Consider the following 17,454-nt stretch of genomic DNA (forward strand, 5'->3'; position numbering starts at 1 on the left):
GTATGGAACCTCAAAGGTTCTCTAGTCCAACCCCCTGCAGTGCAGGAATCGCAGCTAAAAAATCCAGGACAGAAGGACTCTGCTTAAAAACAGCACATGAAGGAAGGTTCACCACTATCAGAATCATGCACATGTTGGAGAACTTTCCCATGAGCCCTGGGGAGGTGTTATGTACTGAGTTGAATAGGATCCATAATGCAGCAGTCTGATTAGTCCTAGAATCATAGAATCATAGAGTTGGAAGAGACCACAAGGGCCATCGAGTCCAACCCCCTGCCAAGCAGGAAACACCATCAGAGCACTCCTGACATATGGTTGTCAAGCCTCTGCTTAAAGACCTCCAAAGAAGGAGACTCCACCACACTCCTTGGCAGCAAATTCCACTGTCGAACAGCTCTCACTGTCAGGAAGTTCTTCCTAATGTTTAGGTGGAATCTTCTTTCTTGTAGTTTGGATCCATTGCTCCGTGTCCGCTTCTCTGGAGCAGCAGAAAACAACCTTTCTCCCTCCTCTATGTGACATCCTTTTATATATTTGAACATGGCTATCATATCACCCCTTAACCTCCTCTTCTCCAGGCTAAACATGCCCAGCTCCCTTAGCCGTTCCTCATAAGGCATCGTTTCCAGGCCTTTGACCATTTTGGTTGCCCTCCTCTGGACACGTTCCAGTTTGTCAGTGTCCTTCTTGAACTGTGGTGCCCAGAACTGGACACAGTACTCCAGGTGAGGTCTGACCAGAGCAGAATATAGTGGCACTATTACTTCCCTTGATCTAGAGGCTATACTCCTATTGATGCAGCCCAGAATTGCATTGGCTTTTTTAGCTGCCACGTCACACTGTTGGCTCATGTCAAGTATGTGGTCAACCAAGACTCCTAGATCCTTTACATTTCTCCCTGTTTAAATTCATCTAAAATTCATCTAGAACAAGAGGATTCAGAATGCAGCAGTCTGATTGGTCCTAGAACAATAGGATCCAAAACACAGCAGTCTGATTGGTCCTAGAACAATAGGATTCAGAATACAGCAGACTGATTGGTCCTAGAACAATAGGATTTAGAATGCAGCAGTCTGATTGGTCTGCAGGAGCCACCCAATCCAACTCCAGGTGGAAGTGAATCCGCAACCTGATTGGCCTACAGGAGGATCCCAGAATTAGCCAATAATGTATATAAAGCAGACACTTTGGGGGAACTTGCATTCCCCACTACTATGAGCTGAATAAAGAGCATGAAATCCACACTCGACTCTTAGTGTATTTCAGGAGGTTTATGGGGGCCCTGGGGAAGAACCCCACCATGCTCTATGGTGGCTGCTCCCTGCCCCCCATCACTTTCAACATTTTCAAAAATGTCAATCAACATTTGATGATCTCCTTCTACCGGTCCACAATAGAAAGTGTCCTTTCCTACTGCATCACGGTGTGGTACGCTGGTTTGACATCATCTGATAGGAAGTGCCTACAGAGGGTGGTGAATACAGCACAAGATATTATGGGCTGTCCTGTGAATCCACTGGATGACATCGTGGAAGAACGTTGCCTCAGGAGAGTGAGGAAAATTCTCAGGGATGATTCACACCCTGGCCAGCACTTTCTTGATCTCCTGTCTTCAGGCAGAAGATATAGAAGCAGGATTAGTCGCACCAACAGGGTAAAGAACAGCTTCTATCCAGTGGGCTTTTAGGCTGCTGAATGAAAAGATAACAACAGGGCAACTGACTTTCGGGTTTGGTGGGTGTGCGTCAGTAAACGAGGGGAATTAAGACCAAGAGAGCTGAGTGGAGGGTGCTCGTGTAATCTCACTGTATACAAGTTGTACCAGTGACAATAAAGTATTTCAATTTCAATTTTCCTCTCTCCTGCTACTTTCCTGCTCTATCATTTTCTCCCAAGCCTGCCATCACCTTGGTTAATTCACTCTCTTGCCTCAGCTTCCCAAGCAGTGCTGGAATCCAGAAAAGGGAAACTCTTTTTCTTTCCCCCACGAACATTTTGAGGGGCTGGGTGCACCCCAAAGCCTCTGGGCCGATGAAGCCGGCAGTTGTGCCTGGAGCTATAGAGGTGGGCAGCAATTTGTTGTTGTTTTTGGGCAGGGGTCAGCAAACGTTTTCACCAGGGGGCCGGTCCACTGTCCCTCAGACCTTGTGGGGGGCCAGACTATATTTTGAAAAAAAATATGAACGAATTCCTATGCCCCACAAATAACCCAGAGATGCATTTGAAATAAAAGCACACATTCTACTCATTTTAAAACACCATTAAAAAATTCTTTTTTCTTTTTTCTTTTTTCTCTTTGTAATCTTTAAAAGTTGAATAAATATTATTTTTTAAAAAAAAACCTGTCAAGGAAATAAACAACTATCTGACTTTTAAAAAACTGTTTAGGGAAGATTTTAATGTTTGTTGCTTTATTGTGTTTTTAATATTCTGCTGGGAGCTGCCCAGAGTGGCTGGGGAGGCCTGGCCGGATGGGCGGGGTACAAGTAATTTTTATTTTATTTATATTTATATTTATATTTATATTTATATTTATATTTATATTTATATTTATATTTATATTTATATTTATATTTATATTTATATTTATTATTGTCATACCTCATGTTACGTTTGCTTTAAGTTACGTTTTTTCAGGTTGCGTCCCGTGGAGACCCGGAAGTACCAGAAAGGGTTACTTCCAGGTTTTGCTGCTCACACATGCGCAGAAGCGATAAATCATGCTTCCCACATGCGCACGAGACCAAATTGCGCCACTCACCTGTGCAGATACGGCGTTTCAGTTTGCGGGCTTTTCATGTTGCGAACGGGCCTCCAGAATGGATCCCCATCACAACCAGAAGTGTTGTTGTTTAGTCTTTTAGTCGTGTCTGACTCTTCGTGACCCCATGGATCAGAGCATGCCAGGCACTCCTGTCTTCCACTGCCTCCCGCCATTTGTGTTGGCATTCACGCTTACTGGGAGCGTCGAACATTCCTGAACAGAAGTATTAACAATGTTGTCATTTAGTCGTTTAGTCATGTCCGACTCTTCGTGACCCCATGGACCAGAGCACGCCAGGCACTCCTGTCTTCCACTGCCTCCCGCAGTTTGGTCAGACTCATGCTGGTAGCTTCGAGAACACTATCCAACCATCCCATCCTCTGTCGTCCCCTTCTCCTTGTGCCCTCCATCTTTCCCAACATCAGGGTCTTTTCCAGGGAGTCTTCTCTTCTCATGAGGTGGCCAAAGTATTGGAGCCTCAGCTTCAGGATCTGTCCTTCCAGTGAGCACTCAGGGCTGATTTCCTTCAGAATGGAGAGGTTTGATCTCCTTGCTGTCCAGGGGACTCTCAAGAGGTACCACAAAGGTACCACTATATTATTATCTACAGCAAGCACAGAAACTGCCTCCTTGACCATTGGACCCACTCTAGGTCTCATCTGCTCCTTCCACTGGAGCTTGACTTCGCATGCAGGGGGAATCCCTAACTCACAGAAGATTTGAGACGTATTGGCTACCCTCACCTGGTTTAGCTGTCCAGTCGAAGCCTTTCCCAAGTTGTGGCCGCATGTTGGCAGCTTCCAGGAGCCACAGGTGAGAGATGAGTGGGCAAACGGGCAAACCCCAGAAGGAGCGCAGTGTGTCTTTCATCAGAGGTACTACGCCCCACCTAACACCCTATACATATGGACAGCAGTATAATGCAGGAATGTTTTCAACAAATTAGCTATCATTTGTCCTTAAAGAGCCGGTGGACTGGAATTGGCAGCCAGCCTTGTGCGCTGTGACCTTACTCTAGTAAGGTTTAAGGTTCCACAATACCTTGGTCAGAGCCGGATTTAGTTTTGATGAGGCCCTAAGCTACTGAAACTAATGGGGCCCTTTATATGTTCAGCTGTACTTTGTCAGCAACAAATGGTCGCTGTTTTTTGTGTGGAATATATGCTAGATGGTAATTTATGGACCTAATAGGTATCTCAAGCCATTTGCACATGTTGCCATGCAAGCAGTCCATGAAGAATGTAAAAAGGTAAAGGTAAAGGGACCCCTGACCATTAGGTCCAGTCACGGACGACTCTGGGGTTGCGGTGCTCATCTCGCTTTATTGGTTGAGGGAGCCGGCGTACAGCTTCTGGGTCATGTGGTCAGCATGACTTAGCCACTTCTGGCGAACCAGAGCAGCGCACGGAAACACCATTTACCTTCCCGCCGGAGCGGTACCTATTCATCTACTTGCACTTTGAGGTGCTTTTGAACTGCTAGGTTGGCAGGAGCAGGGACCGAGCAACGGGAGCTCACCCCGTTGCAGGGATTCGAACCGGCGACATTCTGATCAGCAAGCCCTAGGCTCTGTGGTTTAGACCACAGCGCCACCCGCGTCCCATGCAGAATGTATGCACCCTATATATAGAAATGAGCAAACCAGTGATATTTTAGGGAGCGGGCTAGCAGTCGGGGCCCATGATTTACATCATAGGAGCCTACATAACACAAAACACTGTTGCTGCATGTAGGTTTTATTGTACATATTAGTTTTGTATCTTATATTTTGGAAGTGTACATCCAGTTTTTCCCTTTTAATTTTTTTGCCCCCACCCCCGAGAGTGGGGCCCTAAGTTATAGTTTGTTTAGTTTATATGTAAATCTGGCACTGACCTTGGTGTTTTTCCTGAAAGACTTGAACACATTCACCAGTCTGGAAACTGATTGTTTGTTTTTTTTCCATTAGCCATTCCCTTCTTGCAATTTTCTTCCAGCCCTGCCAGAATGCATGTATCAGCTGAGAGCAACCCTTAACGCACTTTGCAAAATAAATATATTCTTCCCCATAGAAAAAAACTCTTGCAGACTCTCTTTCCCCCCATCTCCTCCGCGATCTGACATCCTTTGCTCCTTGCTGCCTCCTATATTCTTTGTCCCTGAGCCACCCAAGCAGATGAGAGACTACATTACCCAGCATATGAGGAAACCTTAAACTAGGAAAATGGGTGGATTATTCCAACTACATCTCCCATCGGGCTCTGCTCGCGGGAAAGCGCCTGAGACCACATTGGGTCTCTCGCTTGCAGCCTCTGCAGCCGGTCCATTTTATTGCATTTCAGTGCTCATTTTGAGATGCTTGCAGCGATGCCCGCAAGTTGCAAGGAGGGCAGCTCGGCTCCGCTCCGCTGCCAGGAAAGAATAATGTCTTATTTATTCCTCCAGAGCCGCGCAGGGCCATCGTTTTGCAATGTTTGCAGCAGGTCCCAAACGATGGAGCCTCCCTGCAAGTTCATTTCTCTCCTCGCGAGGCGTTTTCAGCTTCTGGAACATTAAAAGGTGAATAGTTTTCCGCCTAACCTTTTCCCAGGTCTTGCCTTCACAACAATTATTATTTTTCCCAGACGTTGTTTACCATATCCACTTCGCAAGGCTCAAATATCCCGTCCTCAGCTTCCATTGGACCAGGCAGCTGCTGCTATTATTATTATTATTATTATTATTATTATTATTATTTGCATTGCATCCTCCGATTATTAATATTACAGAATGGTTCTCATTGCATGCTTTGAGCCGAACTGTGGAGCCTTTGGTCTGAAAAGCGGCAGGGAGAGAACAAACCAACCGCTCAGACGACACGTTTCGCTTATATAATAATAATAATAATAATAATAATAATAATAATAATAATAGTAATCGATCTGCACAGAAAACAATAAAAGTAACGTCCTTTATCAATTCATATGAATACGAATAATATATTTTACAATGGCACTTCCTAAAAGCTAAGTAAGACTTAATTAATGGGCGCTATAGAGATGTAAAAGATGTATAATAATGATAAAAATATGGAGAAATGTGCAATGGTGCGATGCGGAGACTGGCAAGTAACAGCTGTGTGTGCGCGCGTCTCTCCGGTCTTCTTAGCGCCGAGGGAATGCCCTTTTTCTGATTCAAGTAGCTTTTTAACTGTGTTTTAAATCTGGATTTCAAGCAATTTCACGCAGCCTCCGCGCAAAGAAGTTTATGGCTACCTTTCCTTGCTCGTTTGCTAAACAACAACCCCAACAACGTTGTGCTTTTCACCTTTTAAGCCGCCCAGGAAAACCTATAAATGACGGCGATCGCCATCACCGGCGACGGGGCTCCGTTTTATTAGCTCGCCCAGCAGCTATTAATAATCTGTGATTCGCCTACTACAACTCCCAGCATGCCCCGCGGGCCCCTTCCCTCCCCTTTCCGCCGAAGCCCAAGAGGAGGAGGAGGAGGCGGAGACGCCTCGGCGACTACAACCCCCGAGATGCCCCGCGGCGAGGCGGGCGCCTGGCGGGGCTGATCCCTGCGCGCGCGGGGCATGCCGGGATCTGTAGTCTCCCGGCTCTCGTAACGGTTCTGCCGGCTGGCGCTGCCTCCTCCCTCTCCGGCTCCCTCCTCCCTCCCTCAGCCAGGAGCCTCGGCGCTGCGCTCCCTCACAGCCCCGCTCGCTCGCTCGCTCGCCCACAAAGCTCCGCCGCGTCCTTGGCTCCCGCGCAGAGGCCTCCTGCTCCCCCCGCGACACCGCCGCCGCCGCCGCCGCCGCCGCCGCCACCGGAGGACGCTGCTGCTGCTCGGCGAGGGGAGGCTGGAGCCCCGCAGCCCCGCCGACGAGGAGGACCCCTGCTCCCAGACCCGCAGGTGGGGAAGGGGGACACCCCCCGCCAGAAACCCCCCCCCGCAACAACAACAGCCTCCCCCTCACGCGCCGTCGAGCTCCCCTCCCCCCTTCGCTGGGGGGAGCAGAGCCCCTCCAAGCCCCCCAGGGGGAACCCGCATAGATCCCCATAGACCCCCTCGGTAACCCCCCCCCTCTATATCGCCCATAGACCCACCTCAGAGCCTCCCTCATAGATCCCCGTAGACACCCTCGATATCCCCCATAGAACCCCCTCAGCCTCGTAGACCCCCTCGATGACCCCCCCCATAGAGCCTTCCTCATAGACCCCCACATAACCCCCCTCCCTATCACCCCATAGACCCCCCTCAGCCTCCCTCATAGACCCCCTTGATGACCCGCCATAGACCCCCCTCAGAGCCTCCATGATAGATCCCCATAGACCCCCTCATAGCCTGCCTCATAGATCCCCATAGACCCCCTCGGTAACCCCTCCTTGATATCCCCCCATATAACCCCCCTTGATATCCCCCCCATAGACCCCCTCAATAACTCCCCATAGACCCCCTTGGTAACCCCCCTTGATATCCCCCCATATACCCCCTCGGTAACCCCCCATAGACCCCCTCAGTAACCTCCCTTGATATCCCCCCATAGACCCCCTCAATAACCCCCCATATACCCCCTCGGTAACCCCCCTTGATATCCCCCCATAGACCCCCTCAATAACTCCCCATATACCCCCTCGGTAACCCCCCTTGATATCCCCCCATAGACCCCCTCAATAACCCCCCATAGACCCCCTCGGTAACCCCCCTTGATATCCCCCCATATACCCCCTCGGTAACCCCCCATAGACCCCCTCGGTAACCACCCCCTTGAGACACCCTCATAGCCACCTTGAGTTCCATCAGAGAAAAAGGTGGGAGATAGATAGACAAACAGATATAATATGATAATATATTAAATATATATAATACATTATATTATATCTATCAATCTGTCTGTCTGTCGCCCCCTTAGCCTCAGAGAGTGTGGGAGAGAGGGGAAACCCTAGCAGGGTCAAGTGTAAGGGGTCTCCTCGGTTTTCTCTCCCCTTTTCTGTGCCCCCCTCCACCAAGTTCTTGCAGTCATGGGGGCGGGGTGTGTGTCTGGGAAGTTAATGTGGGGTCGGACTTGTTAGTGGTTTTATTATTTCTGGCCTGCAGTCTCAAGGTATTGGCGTGTTTAGGGGATGCCGAGGATGCTGGTGGTGTGTATGTGAAATGTGTGGGGGGGTATGCATAAGAGAGGGATCAAGGCAAGTTTTTTTTGGGGGGGGCGGTGCAGAATCACTGAGGAGGGGCTGCCTCAGAGTGCTTGCTTTGTTAAGGTTAAAGGATTGTTTTTTTAGGTGGGGGGGGAGCAGAGGCAATTTGTGCATGCACATGCATGTTATGTATGTATGTATGTGTATGTGTGTGTATATATGTGTGTGTGTGAGAGAGAGAGATAGATTGTGTACTTTTATTAATTTGTATGCACCCTTTAAAAATATTTTAGCAGGGAGATCTGGGAAAGAGATGCCATGCTGCGTGAGGACAGGGTTTGTGGGTCTGCATTGGGACCCCTGACCTCTAGTGGCATGAAGGGTGGGAGAAATTGTCAGGAGTGTGTCACGGTTCGTTTGTGTGTTGATGGCTCAGTGCATAGCTGTCAACTTTCAGATTTGAAAATAAGGGATCATCAGCCTCACCAGTCCTGGGGACAGTCTATGGGATATCTTACAATCCGGGATAGCAGCGGGAAGCAGCAGGAAACGGCGCTGGAATAAGGGAATGTCCCGCAAAAAAGGGAAGGTTGACAGCTATGCCTCAGTGTGGTGTGGAACATGCAGATGAAGTTGGTGAATCCTTTTGTGCGTTCTGGGGTGGTGGTGGTGGCACAATGGGACAATCCACAATGGTTGACTGAGAACCAGAGAGGCCCCAGGTTCAAATTCCTGATTAGCCACGAAACTCGCTGCATGACCTTAGGCCAGCCTCTTGGCGCACACCTGCTTCACAGGGTTGAGGATCAGGTGGCAGGGAGAACTGCACCTTGAGTTCTTTGGAAGAGGAAGAGAATCAGGATACGTATAAATTTAAAAAGGACGGAAATGTCAAAAGGCATTGGGGTACATATCATCGAGTAGGGGCAGAATAGTAAAAGGATACTGATCTCAGTGGGGGTTGATGTAGATGTGATACAGGGTTCGGCAAGATGTTTGGAATTGGGGTATTGCTGATAGGCACATTGGTGTGCCTGTGATGGGGACAGAGGAAGTCCCTGTTAGAGTTAAGGGTTGGGACGAGGCAGATGATGGCAACAGGCATTGAGGCAATGGGAGATGGTAAAGGGCATTGGAAGACAGGAGTGCCTGGCGTGCTCTGGTCCATGGGTCACGAAGAGTCAGACACGACTAAACAACTAAACAACAACAAAGGGCATTGGCTTGGCATTGACACAGGGCACTGATATCTGGTGTAGCAGGGGCAAAGGAGCGTAGCAGGAATGGGAACACGGTGTGCTGGTACAGGGGTATCACAAAAGCCCTGGGTTTGGGAAGGGGAAATATGTTTGTGGGTGAGACAAAAGGGATAATTAAACGGATTTGGGATAATTTCGGGATGCTTGCTGGGCGTTATGGAGGAAAAGCAAGATGGTGATGCGTTGCCCATAAAAGCTTTAAGGTAGATGGCTTTAGAACACTGTGGATAAGTACAGGGCCATAGCATGAAATGGGGAATCTTTCTAGGTGCTTAGCAGGATGGACCAAGAAACACAGTGGTGGAAATCAGTGAAGGGATTGAGCGTATGAAAGGAGTGCACGGGAACTAGGGATGGCATGCCGGCAAGAAGTTTTGAACGAATTCCAGCAGGGTGCCATGAGTGAACTTGATCATGGCACTAGTGTAGGCACGAGGGGTGTGGCATAAAACATTGGCCACTGGGAGAGAACTGGATGGGCACACCATGTTTTCTGTCTTAAAGAAGCAGTTGTTTAATATGATTGTTTAGGCAAAGGGAGTATGGTGAGGGTAAATTGGGGTATTGCTGATAGTGAGATAGGTAACAGGCAGGTGAGGGTAGCGAGATAACATCTTGATGGGAGGGGTCTGAGATGGGGTATCTAAACTTGTTCATACTCAGCATGTATATCCTGCCATCAAAGGTTAATATTTGGGGAAGAGATTGGGAGGAATTGGTGTTTGAAACTCCCATTGTTCTAGGCGTGTTTTGCGACAGGGAATTTCATGCGATCAGTTTCTGAGCTCTGGGTGCAGTACTGAGCCTAAGATTTCAGATTGGGACTGCCACTTCTGGAAGAAAAGGAGGACCTTTTTCTGCCTCTCCACATCCAGCCACTCTTGAAGACTGGAGAAGGGACCCTCATAACAATATTAGGGGGATGGGCAGGGGAAGGACTCGACCATGTGAAAAATGAACATAAGATTTTAGCTGCAGTTTATTCATTTTCAGCTTTGTATTCTTGTTATAAAAAAGCGTGCATAGACACTCCATTGCAGTGCCCATAACCTAGGTTTAAGGTGCCATTCAGTTTCTAACACTGGGAAGAATGCCTTTTGGAGCGAGGGTGGCAGTGGCAGTAGGAAGAGGACCAAATTACAGGAGTGGCTGTGAAAATAGGGAGCATGTAAAGATGGCATACATCCCGCTGAATAGTGATCAGTGCAGTGTAATTTTGCCCATGCCCGCTCAAAAGTGCCCCTTGAGTTTGATGGGACTTACTGTCAGCTAAGCGTGTATAGGATTGCAGCCTAAATATATGCTTCCTCAGCTGAGCTTCTGCAGCAATGTTTCATAAGCATAGCACCTCTCAAGCGTCATGAATGTTCAATGCAGAGTATTGGAATGTGCACACTTAGAGAATGACTCCTACGTGTACTATGCCAGACTGATCTGTGATGAGGTGCTGTGGGAGTTACATGCACATTTTAGACAGAAGAACGCTGCATTTTGCAAGAGCGAGGGGAAGGTAAGAACTGGGATTCTAATTTGCCTTCCCTCCTCTTGGGAGCTGGAAGGAGAATTAAGAGCACACATATACTTGCTTAGCATCACTGCAGTTCCTGAACGGCAAATACTCTGAACCTTTACTACCTCCTCTGAGCTTTGCAAAGGGCAACTCTTGGAAGTTACTCTGGGGCTGTGCAGAAGGATTCTTTTAGAGAAACCGGGGAATGTGTGTGTTCTGCAACGTTCCTTTTTTGCATGTAAATCACTTTGGACATTGTATGGATGGTAGTGACCACATAAAATAAAAATCGGCATCAGTATAGGTGCCTAAAATGTAGCTAGGGCTGCCCTTGTACGTACTGGGAAAAACAAATGGATGGCTGTTGTGTAACCCTATGTGGTGGGGAATGAATATGGTTTCTGCCTTGTCTTTAATGATGTGCTGGAACCCAAGCTTTGGATTTGATGTGATTGAAAATGTCATCATGTAACATCCGTGGGCTGAAAGCAGATATATTGCAAGACTGAGAAATGTTCAGCTGCATTAATTTTCTATCATGAATACAGGCTGGAATGGGGATAAAAGGTTTTTTATATTTAAAGAGATTGCTGCAAGAGTTCATTTATTGGGATAGCAATAATAAGGGCAATTAAGTTTATCATTATATTGCTGATTAATAGTGTTGAGGTGAAAAGTAGTCCTGTGTTCATCCTTCTTTGTAAACAGTCATGAAATATGGCAAAAAAACCACCCCTATTCATTGCTGAAAGGCTTTTTTGCTCTAGCAGTTTCCTCCCTCCCCTGCCCTGTTTGGTGATAAGCATTCAGGTTATAGCTTGTATTTCCTGTTGATTGAATTTCATCCAGAAGGAATTCAGTTTGTGCTGAAAACTGTCAAATGTGGAAAAATGAGCAGGTTGAGTTTTTCCTCTCATCTGTCTCCCTGCCTTCCTTCAGACAAAGGCATGTTGTGTTAGCCAACGAGGGGGAAAGGCAATTGGTTCCATTTACGTTTTAATCAAAATATGATTTCATATGCAGCAGAGTATTTGTTCTCACTGAGAAGTTGCGATGGTGAAAGGAAGGGCATTTCTTCAAGAAATGCAGATGATGAAAGCATCTTAAGGGAAACATTTTGCTGGGCTAGATTGAATCAACAGTGTTATTTGGTGATGAAATGTTAACTGTGAAGTGGCTGCTGATTATAGTCTGGTTAGAGCCAGAGGGGAATATAATGAGGCAGAATACAGGCTGCAGACCAAAAAATCATTCTGCCATCAGATCACATCTTGGCCATTTTTTTTCCAATTGCCACCTTTTTTTGCAATATCTGCCTGGTTTATTAAATTATAAATATTAACTACTTACAGGTGTTGGAACATGTAGTTCAGTTACTAATGAATTCATAGAGAAATAACATTTAATGTTTGTAAACAATTTTACTGAATGCAGGTAAGCTTAATAACTGTGTTAATCCCTCAATAAACAATATTAATTGTTGATTGGCAATCCAGTGCTAATCAACATAATTACTTTTAACTCCTGTTTGAATCAATGGAATTTGTTCCTGGTGGTAACATGACTTACGATCATAATACTATTGGGAAAGGGGGTACGGTTGGGTATTACATCTTGAACCCAGGTTATCTGGTTCAGTAGCCTTTGTGCAGTGCTAAGCAGTTACCCTTTAGCAGACTGCTAAATAGTTGACGGGGGGTTTTTTGGGCTTCATTTTGCACCTGGTAACAATTCACTCCTTCCTGGCTGGTATTAGCTGTTGATAGTATAAATTCTGCCAGCTAGCAGTAGCTGGGACCTCCAGCCTCCTTTACTGCCCCGCTTTCTCTGCTTGCATCCGCGAGGCTCCAGCTCTTTCTGGTCTTTGGTGTTTCAGTCAGCCTTTCATATTTTCTGAATGCAAAGAAACAATCCCAAGCTGTTCCCTACGTGATAGTGCATAGAAGGACCACATTTCAGGACCATGACCCTCTGTATACACCATGGGTAGGCAAACTAAGGCCCAGGGGCCGGATCCGGCCCAGTCACCTTCTAAATCTGGCCCACGGACGGTCTGGGAATCAGCGTGTTTTTACATGAGTAGATTGTGTCCTTTTATGTAAAATGCATCTCTGGGTTATTTGTGGGGCATAGGAGTTCATTTTTTTTCCTCTTCAACATATAGTCCGGCTCCCCACAAGGTCTGCGGGACAGTGGACTGGCCCCCCGCTGAAAAAGTTTGCCGACCCCTGGTATAGACCTTGGAACTTATGATTCACCTGCCATTGCAGTATGCCTCTTGGCCCTGATCCTGCAAGGCTGTTCATACTCCGGCCTCTAGCAGATTAACTGTCAGGATAGCTAACTGATTTTAGTAGGTTGCACCTGTAGCAGAGCGTACTCTGCTGTGTCCCATCATTGTGCACCGGGATTTCCCCCCTTCTTCCCCAATGCCTTACCCAGATCTGCTCCAGAACTGATTTTGGGTGCATGCTGGGGGTTAGGGTTAGGGAAACACTCCTTTGTGAAAGCAGAAATCCTTGCACTGTCAAAACCTCAGGCTTAGTACTATATTGGATTCCACCCAGACTGCGTTCATAGGCTAGAGCTGCAATCATCAAAATCATAGAGGGAGTGTTACCATATTAATGTATATGTTTGTCACATTTACATACTGCTTTTTCACCAGTTTCCATTTAAAAGAATGGGCACACTACAAAGTGACGAGAAAGGGAGGAAGAAATTAAAGCAAACCCATACCATGGACATTGAGGGGAGAATCTAGATGGCAGTTTGTTTTATTTTTACATTGATATTCCACTTTTTTCTCCAAGGAGCTCAAGGTTCTGAACATGCTTCTCCACCTCCCCATTATATCACCACAACAACCCTCTGAGGTAGGATAGCCAAGACAGTGACTGGCCAGTGTAACCCAGTGAGCTTCATGGCTGAGTAGGGATTTGAACCCTGGACCTTGTATTCTCCGCACCCCCAAATAATAATACTGGAGTAAGCAGATTTGAAGGGGGAAGTTTTGTTTGATGAATAATTTGTTACTAATTTGCTAAGAAATAGCGCTTGGGAATAGCTTAAATGTTAAATCTGAGCAACAGCACAGTTATGATGTGAAATGTCTATTTGATTATTTTTCTCTAGTGAGGCTGAATAATTCACCTGTCAGTTTCTTTATTCAAATGCTGCTGTGTCACTTGTCGGATTGAGCTTTGACTAAAGTACATCTAAAAAGAGAAACTGCCTGTAATGAACTTTTTTGTGTGTGAAATATATAATGGTTGGTATGACCCCCCCTCCCCCAAAACAGAGAACAGCATTGATGGCCCTCTATACTTTTCCGACAATTGAGAAATCCCAATGAGGAATAATTGCTGTTATCAGAGAACACAAAACATCTCTTAGGCAACAACCCAGGATGTTTTAGAAAATTGTCCCTGTTCTGACTCCCTGCAGTATTTCGGCTCAAGCATAGCAAAATTTCATCCACTCTAATCAGTCTTGGAAATGCAGGTAAGCCCGGAAATGGCCACAATTGCAGGGGCACCCTGCTTAGGCAGGCTGAGTGTATCCTTCAGCCTAACTATTGTTTCTGACTCATTTTTTAAAATGCTACAATCATGGCTGGATTTTTGATCTTCTTTCATAAAATGCTGGGTGGCTGGAGATGATGAGCTTGTTAAAAGGGAAACACTGTTTATGTGCTTTCCCTCCCAAGCGCTCTGTCTGCCCTTCAGTCCAGTTTACAATCTTCATTTGTCTTCACTTAATGCCTTTCAGGCTTGATTATATCTGCTGGAGCTCTTGATTTGAGCTCTTTTCCAGCCCTTTTCTATGCTTCCAAGGTTTTCCATTCGGAGATCTTGCTCAACCGAGATCCTGTTTGGTTTGATGGCTGGAAGTGGGCTGGCCCCAGGTTTTGTGGGCGCTGGGTAAACCTGGCCCTAATTCAGGCTAATATCATGACTACAAACATCATATTACATGTACATATTGTTTCTAGTCTTAACATAGGGTACTGTTTATTTGATGAATCCCTTCCCATTGAAGCTTGAAGAGATTTCATAGTAAAAACAGTGGGGCCGTAGAAATTACGTTTTAGAAATGTGTCTGTCATGCATATGGACTACAGTGGTGCCCCGCAAGACGAACGCCTCGCAAGACGGAAAACCCGCTAGGCGAAAGGGTTTTCCGTTTTGGAGGCGCTTCGCAAAACGAATTTCCCTATGGGCTTGCTTTGCAAGACAAAAATGTCTTGCGAGTTCCTGCAGGGTTTTTTCCCTTCCCCCCCCTTTTCCTAAGCCGTTAAGCCGCTTATCAGCTGATCCGCTGATAAACCGCTTAACAGCTGATCGCTTAAAGGCACTAAACCGCTAATAGCGCTAATCCGCTAAGCTGTCAATGGGCTTGCTTCGCAAGATGAAAAAACGCTATACGAAGAGCCTCACAGAACGGATTAATTTTGTCTTGCGAGGCACCACTGTACATACCTTCTGTTTGGTTATAGCCTGTGGAGTCTGTAGCAGGAGAACGTTTTTCATTAGGATGACTGTGACCTGTAAGCAAGAAATCTTACAGGGCTGTGTGAGGACAAGTCCTGTCTTTCACCCCAGATAGTGGATGCCCTCATCCTCACTGATAGGAATCACGTGTGTGCCTCTGCATGTGGACAGATGCATCACCTGCATTCCCCGCCCCCCCTTAGCAGCTATACAAATCATCCCTATATGCGCACACTCACCCACTATAACGACAAACATTTTGCTAGTACTTAATTTTATTAACAAGGGATGTGGGTGGCGCTGTGGGTTAAACCACTGAGCCTAGGACTTGCCAATCAGAAGGTCGGCGGTTCGAATCCCTGCGTCGGGGTGAGCTCCTGTTGCTCAGTCCCTGCGCCTGCCAACCTAGCAGTTCGAAAGCACATCAAAGTGCAAGTAGATAAATAGGTATCGCTCTGGCAGGAAGGTAAACGGCGTTTCTGTGCACTGCTCTGGTTCAACAGAAGCGGCTTAGTCATGCTGGCCACATGACCCGGAAGCTGTACGCCGGCTCCCTCGGCCAATAAAGCGAGATGAGCGCCACAACCCCAGAGTCGTCCACAACTGGACCTAATGGTCAGGGGTCCCTTTAACTTTAACTTTAATTTTATTAACACACATTTATTTCCTTACCTTAAATGACAACTTGGGGAAAATAGCAGGGAACATGGTCTTCACCCTAAATCAGTATTTGCTCGAATGCGAAAAGCATAGACTTGAATGGTGCAGGTTAGTGCTGGATCATTCGTGTTGGCATTCATGCTTACTGGGAGCGTCGAACATTCCTGAACAGAAGTATTAACAATGTTGTCATTTAGTCATGTCCGACTCTTCGTCACCCCATGGACCAGAGCACGCCAGGCACTCCTGTCTTCCACTGCCTCCCGCAGTTTGGTCAAACTCATGCTGGTAGCTTCGAGAACACTGTCCCACCATCTCGTCCTCTGTCCTCCCCTTCTCCTTGTGCCCTCCATCTTTCCCAACATCAGGGTCTTTTCCAGGGAGTCTTCTCTTCTCATGAGGTGGCCAAAGTCTTGGAGCCTCAGCTTCAGGATCTGTCCTTCCAGTGAGCACTCAGGGCTGATTTCCTTCAGGATGGAGAGGTTTGATCTTCTTGCAGTCCATGGGACTCTCAAGAGTCTCCTCCAGCACCATAATTCAAAAGCATCAATTCTTTGGCGATCAGCCTTCTTTATGGTCCAGTTCTCACTTCCATACATCACTACTGGGAAAACCATAGCTTTCACTATACGGACCTTTGTTGGCAAGGTGATGTCTCTACTTTTTAAGATGCTGTCTAGGTTTGTCATTGCTTTTCTCCCAAGAAGCAGGCGTCTTTTAATTTCGTGACTGCTGTCACCATTTGCAGTGATCATGGAGCCCAAGAAATTAAATCTCTCACTGCCTCCATTTCTTCCCCTTCTATTTGCCAGGAGGTGATGGGACCAGTGGCCATGATCTTAGCTTTTTTTGATGTTGAGCTTCAGACCATATTTTGCGCTCTCCTCTTTCACCCTCATTAAGAGATTCTTTAATTCCTCTTCACTTTCTGCCATCAAAGTTGTGTCATCTGCATATCTGAGGTTGTTGATATTAACAATAGGAATACAGTATTCATTTGCCCTTGAAGCGTGGTGATTCCTGTCTAGTGTTGTGATGAGCTTATGTTCCCCCCCCCCAAAAAAAAATTGGGACTACAAAAACATGCCTTGAGTATGAGACATCATTAATCAGCCCTTAGTAATTAAACCCAAGCAATTCACATACAGTAGCAGAATGCTAATTAACATCCCCCCACATAAAGCTTCACAATTTCAGAAAGAATGCAAAATCTGACTTCCCAAACACATTTGAAATTTGGTTGTGATCTTGGGGGTTCATCCCACTTTTCCACACCCCAAGGGCAGGAACATCTCTCTCAAGGCATAGAATCTGAAAGGGGGCTTGTGGGTCTTAGGGAGCCTGGGGCCAGGTGACTGGTTCCAGGGAAGCAGCTTGTTGTTCCAGATCAGGGGTCAGCAACCTTTTTCAGCCGTGGGCCGGTCTACTGCCCCTCAGACCATGTGGGGGGCCAGACTATATATTGAAAATAAAAATATGAACGAATTCCTATGCTCCACAAATAACCCAGAGATGCATTTTAAATAAAAGAACACATTCTACTCACATAAAAACCCCAGGCAGGCCCCACAAATAACCCAGAGATGCATTTTAAATAAAAGCATACATTCTACTCATGTAAAAACACTGACTCCCGGACCATCCACAGGCTGATTGAAAAGACGATTGG

General features: G+C 46.6%; 1 protein-coding gene across 5 annotated transcripts in view; it reads left to right on the forward strand.

Moving 5' to 3' along the window:
• The first annotated feature begins 6,559 nt into the window (after nucleotides 1–6,559).
• Nucleotides 6,560–17,454, forward strand: part of FAM168A (family with sequence similarity 168 member A) — a 175,761-nt gene continuing 164,866 nt past the window's right edge. For 4 of the 5 annotated variants that reach the window (XM_081860773.1, XM_081860775.1, XM_081860776.1 and 1 more), the window contains exon 1: nucleotides 6,560–6,637. The gene's annotated coding sequence lies outside the window, so the exon portion shown is untranslated. Of the gene's footprint in view, nucleotides 6,638–10,511; nucleotides 10,633–17,454 lie in introns of those variants that run through there. The other variant, XM_081860774.1, reaches the window with a different exon arrangement.

The sequence above is a fragment of the Podarcis erhardii genome (genome assembly GCF_964252035.2).
Source record: "Podarcis erhardii genome assembly, chromosome: 4".
Taxonomy (NCBI): Eukaryota; Metazoa; Chordata; class Lepidosauria; order Squamata; family Lacertidae; genus Podarcis; species Podarcis erhardii.